General features: G+C 29.9%; 1 protein-coding gene across 1 annotated transcript in view; it reads left to right on the top strand.

The window, feature by feature from the left end:
* The first annotated feature begins 4,960 nt into the window (after positions 1 to 4,960).
* The window catches only part of LOC113557281 (ETS-like protein pointed), a 53,683-nt gene continuing 52,643 nt past the window's right edge, over positions 4,961 to 6,000 (top strand). Inside the window, exon 1 of the mRNA XM_026962721.1 lies at positions 4,961 to 5,541. The gene's annotated coding sequence lies outside the window, so the exon portion shown is untranslated. The remainder of the gene's footprint in view (positions 5,542 to 6,000) is intronic.

The following is a 6,000-nucleotide window of genomic DNA, read 5'->3' as shown; positions in this document are numbered from 1 at the left end:
GGATACATTTACCTATCAGTATTTATTTTGTCTACCTTAAATAATTGTCTTATCATTATTATTTTAATATACTCGTGTAAACTAAAAATGTATTATTATTGAATTTTAATATAATATTATGTAAGAGAAATGTTACTTTGTATCAGGTTGACTACCATAATATTTGTTAGTATTTTTTATCAGGGTCCATGTGTATACCAATTTATGCATTCAATTTTATTAGTTTTAATTGCCATTCTTGTTCTTGTGTACTTTGTCGAGTACACGCTTTTTTTTCATACTTATGTCGTGTACAGAAATGTACATTAATGTATTGATATAAAACTTGAAAACAAATCCTGTATTTCTTAGGACCCGCAGTTTTGTGTACTCAGAAAAATTGAATAATGAATATAGTATTTTCTTATTTTCTTATACAAATCGAGATTTTATTTTAATTTGTTACATCTCTTATTTTTTGGATGATATAAAAATATTTTCAGTTATGTACAAGTATAGTTCATCGTATAAAAAAAGTAAATGTGGTAGTCAGCCTGAATAACATGGGAGTCTTGAAAGGCCAACATTTAACAAAAAGCACCATTTGATTTTAAAGTTCATGCGCGCCCGCCTATGGGTGCAGTTACATTGTACCTAACAACCCCTAGCTCCGCCTATAAAACACCTATATAGTTTTTTCAACCATAAATAACATGACAATTATTTATTAAATAAATTTATATTTTATACTTTTTCTTTAAATATATACTAATTACGAAATAACCTCGTAATAAAAAGCCAAGTAGTTCAATGTAACACGAAACTATAAACTAAAAAACCTCAAAAAATTAACATAATTACAAAAATTCAGTTGCAAATTTTAAATGCCTAAAAATAATTATCACGTGATTTTATATTTGTTATACTTGAATTCAATTTTTTGGTTTAAGAAATAAGCATATTGCTAATTTTATAAATTACTATCAAAAATAATTTTTTACCTTAAATAAATAAAAAACCTAGCTTAACCTAACCTTTTTAGTACTTATATTTTAGTATCATATATGATGTCAATTTTACTATAATCGAAACTTTAAGTTATGAAATAAAAAAATTGAATTGAATTGCTCATTTTTGATTTTTAAATATTGCAGTATAAAAATGACCTACATAATTAGCCTTAGATACATTACATTTCTTATATATTCAAAATAGTAAATACTATATTCGTAAACATGTATGTACTATATATAGCACTATATATTGCATATTGTGATTAGAATTTATTGGTAATTATAATTTGTTTCTAAATATAATATACAAATAATTTTTTCATGAAGATAAAAATAGATTAGTTGTTTTTTCTCAGTATTCATCAGTGTTATTTAATTCAACAATAAATTAAAAAAATTTGTTGAACTTCTATCTTCTATCTAGTCATTAATCGCAATATAATTCATTACAACTGATATTGGCAATAGTTATACCTAAAAATTATGTGTATAATTATATGAACCAACTATTAAGAGATAATTATTTAATAAGTATTGAGAAATTATATAATTAAATAACTAATTATAGGTTTTTAATATCAGTATATCATTTATCGGTAGAAATTATTTGCTAATAATTTGATGCCACTTTCTTTTCTTGTATTTTTCGCAACTATTAAAATATATTTACTAATTATTACTAGGCGTCTAGGCATTTTAAAGTCAATTATTCATGCTACATAGGTACCAACAACGTTTTAGTACTTCGTACCATTAATAGCTAGTGAAAACATTACAGATTGCAATATTTACATAAGCATTTCTGCGTCTGATATTGTTAATTTTATGTTTACTTATAGATACACAATTACATCACCTATACAACGACAGCGTCATTGTGTCAAGTTTGTCAAAGTAGACCATAGTCCACTCTAAAAAGTTAAATATTTAAGATTTGATAATATAATACAACTAAATAAAATAATGTATATTAATTATAAATCCAACATTTTATAAAAAAAACAAAGGTAATTGCTGCTAGAATTATATATATTTATTCAATGAATTTATTTTATTTTTAATGATAAAACATACATTTGTTAGTTTCAATTATGAAAATATTGTAAATTTTAATATGACGTATCAATAAATTGTTTTAAAAATAAATATATAGGTAATACTCCAAATGAATATTCTACTAAATATTATCAAACTTAAAATTGTACTTAAAATCAAATAAAAATAATATTTTTAAGAAGTAATATTTTACCAATATTTTTAGTTGTTTTCATTTTCCAATTAACATTTATTTTAAAAGTCTATGAATTTCTAAGAATGTACAAACTAGCTAAACCAAACTACCAAAGTTAAAAATTGAGTCCTAATCCTTGTAAAATAAATATTTTTTTGTTCTACTTTTTTGATTCAGATTTAGAAATGTAATCGAATAATTGTATTATAACTAATTTATAATTCAGATCTTCCACTGAGAAATCTCTTCAATATGTTTTTTTTTAACATTTTTTAATATGTACTGCAATTTCACTCTACAACTCAAAAAATGTCTTTCTTTATACTCTAACCACCATCCTCTCTCACTGCAACAAAGTACTTGTCAAATTTAATTCAAATTTAGCAGTAAAATAAGACTACTAAATGACTATAAAATAAAATAAAATATATAACAATTATTTAGTAAAATGTTATTTTTAACATCTAAACACGTAAACTTAAATAACAAAATACTCATATGCAAGCTATTTTTCAAATCATTATGAACCTACGTAATACAAGTTTAGGGATTAGTAAAATCTCCAAATTTTTCAGTTTAAATTCTAAATCAAATCATCAAAGCTTACTTATTCTATTTATTTAATTATATTACACAGAATGATATATTATGATATATACGTATTTACACACCTAAATATTCCTATTTTTCCAACATATCAGTAATACACAACATCAGACTCCTGTACTCTAATCTTACCATCAACACAAATCAACTAGTTAAAGGAATTTCATCTGAAGATATAACCAATGACCCCTCCTAAACTACTAAAACAACATTAGTGTCTAGATCTCAAAAATTCCACATAAATAAAATTTAAATACCCAATTAAAAAATATATGTTTTCAAATGGGCACAATTATTCCCCACCCTACTATCAAGTAATTTAATAATAATTATTAACCATACATTTTACTTATTATAAATTTATAAACTAATCATAAATTATAAAACCTATAAATAAAAAAGCAATATTTTATTATCAGCTGTACTTATTAAATATATATTGTATTTTTATTATGATAGATTAAAAAATTGTTAAAAAATTATTAAAGAAGCAAGAAATGTACCTATTGGCTTAACAAACTTCTAATATTATAGTGACTACTACGAGGGTTTGGATCACCTGTTCATAATTTCATATGTTTCGTGTTTGAATGGAAGTCACTTGTTTGAAAATCATAGTTCAAAAACACATGTTTGAAAATAAATTGTTTTTAGTTTAGGTATTTAGTAATTACTTTAAGATTTAATATAGTCCTAAAAATGATTTAGTAAATCTAAGTCAAATCAGAATTGTTTTCAATTAAAATGGGTAATTTAAATGTATACAATAATAAATAATACATTGACTAGTGTCTAGCGGTCACTACCATTTGCTGAATGCTGACGCGAATGAGCAGGATTCCTACCCGGCGTAATACCTACTGACACAATGTCACAGTAGGCATCTTTGTATCTTTTTTATTTTACTGGTTTTTCGCACACTATGTCCATTTTTTTCATTCACATTTGTTGCATTCTATTTTACTATATAATTCAATATATATAGTGAAGAAGGTCAAGTTGTATTCCAAACAGTATTTATAATATGGTATATGGTACGTAAACATTTAATATACCATATCGAAATGTGATAAAAACGTTAGCATACGACAACAATACCAAGGTATATATTTTAAGCAAGTATAATTCCGGTGCACATATGTATTGTATACAAATGCTTCTGTATATAATTTAAAATCGATTTGTCTATACAATAGAATTGGATGCGACACGTTTAGTACTTGTCGCAGTCGTACCTATATGGCTATAATGCTATACATGCGTATACCTGCTGCCGGCCGTACCTATAACGTTTTGTAATAAAAGTACAGCAGCCGTGTTTCATACTTTTACACAAATTTTATAATATTGTAAATAGCCAGTTAAAATATAAAATTGTGGTCAGCATTCAGTGATTCTTTCGGAACACAGTATACGAGTACACACAATAAACGCTGGTTAATAGTTATAAGTCTGTAACCGCGTGTATAACGGTGCGAACATATACAATAATTGTATGCGAGATCGGCCGGACCGTCGACGACCGACAGACCTAAACGAACGGGTTACAGGATCGGCGCGATGGCTTTTTGGTACCTACGCAACGAGATTTACCCGCGGCCACCGTCCGCCGGTCCGTTCATTCATACATCGGTTCGCGCGTACCGCGCGTGCGCCGAAATCGCATAGAGCTGTTGGATATACGCTACGCATTTCGCCGGAACGAAAATATTACGCGATATCCCGTGGTCGACCAGGCCGGCCGGCCGATGCCGGGCTTGGCGGCGTGTCGTGTTTCCGAGAGACCTGTTTGCGTGCGCGGTCCGCCATCTGGCGGATAACGGTCATCGCCGTTTCTGTTGTACGTACGCGTATATTACTATCATCGTCGTTATTATTATTATACACACGTAATAATATAATATGGTATTATACACACCAACAACTTACATCGTCGTCGTCGTCGTCGTCGTCATTATTATTATTATTATTATTAAAACACTGCTGCTCTCCGTAACCCCACCACACACACGGCTCGACCGAAGAACGGCGACGACGACGACGACGACGACTGGAAGCCGGCCAACAGCAATACTCGCCGCCGCCGCCGCCGCCGCCGCTACCATGACACGACGTCCGTGGTCCGTCTCATTCATCGTTTCGCCGCCGTCGTGCCTGTAGTCTTTGCCGTGCCGTCTCTATTGTTGCGTGTCGTGCGTGTCCTCAGCGAGCGTACATAATAAAAATATTATACACTTGTCGGTTGCGCGGTTATTATCGCGCACGCGCATCGGCCCGGTTCTTTTTCAAATTTTGTCTCGCCACCCGACGTTTCGATTTACTCTCGTAATTTCAATTAACCGTTTTATAATCTCTTCCGATCGGTGTAAAAAATCAAATCGGCATATAATATATGTATTATACACTCGCCGATTCTGTGCAGCCGTTCGGTTTTTTTGGAAATCCATCCGTTCTTTTCTACCGAGTGTGTTTATTAATACATACATACGTATGTAGCAAAATGTTAATCCGTGATTAAGAACAATTCGCCAATACGAATGCTGACAATGAAATCGCCTGATCAAATATTACACCGTCCGTGGTAGTGCGACAACACGAGACGGTCGCCAATTCGTTTCATAACAATATTATTATTGTTATTTGTTTCGAATATTCATCTGTTGCTGTTGTATATTGCTGCCCTACAGATTACAGTTGATTCGAGTTATATAGGTAACATATTTCACATTTTTTAAAGTACCTAATACCTACTTTGACAGTTTGGCAAACTTGTGTTATTTTAATTTATCATTACACTAAAACAGCGTTTTTATCAATATTCGTTAGAATACTATACATTTTACACATTCTTGTTGCTATAATATTTACTATCGTGGTTTGTGGTGAAAACAGAAAAATTACAAATAATACGTAACACATACGCTGAATATTGAACGTATTTTTAATATAACATGAACCACCCGTTCATTAAAGCGATAAAACATCTTACACCTTGTTGGTCGTAGCAAAATAATTAACTCTTGTATCAGTTATCTTATCTATATTTTATTATTACGACAGCACGAGTGTACACTACTAAACTAGTGTATATCTACTATCTAGTGTATGTACTACCAGATAGTGTATCCCAAACAAATGGCAAGTATCATAATAGACCATGTATTTTCAAAT

Source organism: Rhopalosiphum maidis, chromosome 3 (assembly GCF_003676215.2).
Source record: "Rhopalosiphum maidis isolate BTI-1 chromosome 3, ASM367621v3, whole genome shotgun sequence".
NCBI classification, from domain to species: Eukaryota; Metazoa; Arthropoda; class Insecta; order Hemiptera; family Aphididae; genus Rhopalosiphum; species Rhopalosiphum maidis.
This window is presented reverse-complemented; position numbering and strand designations above follow the sequence as displayed.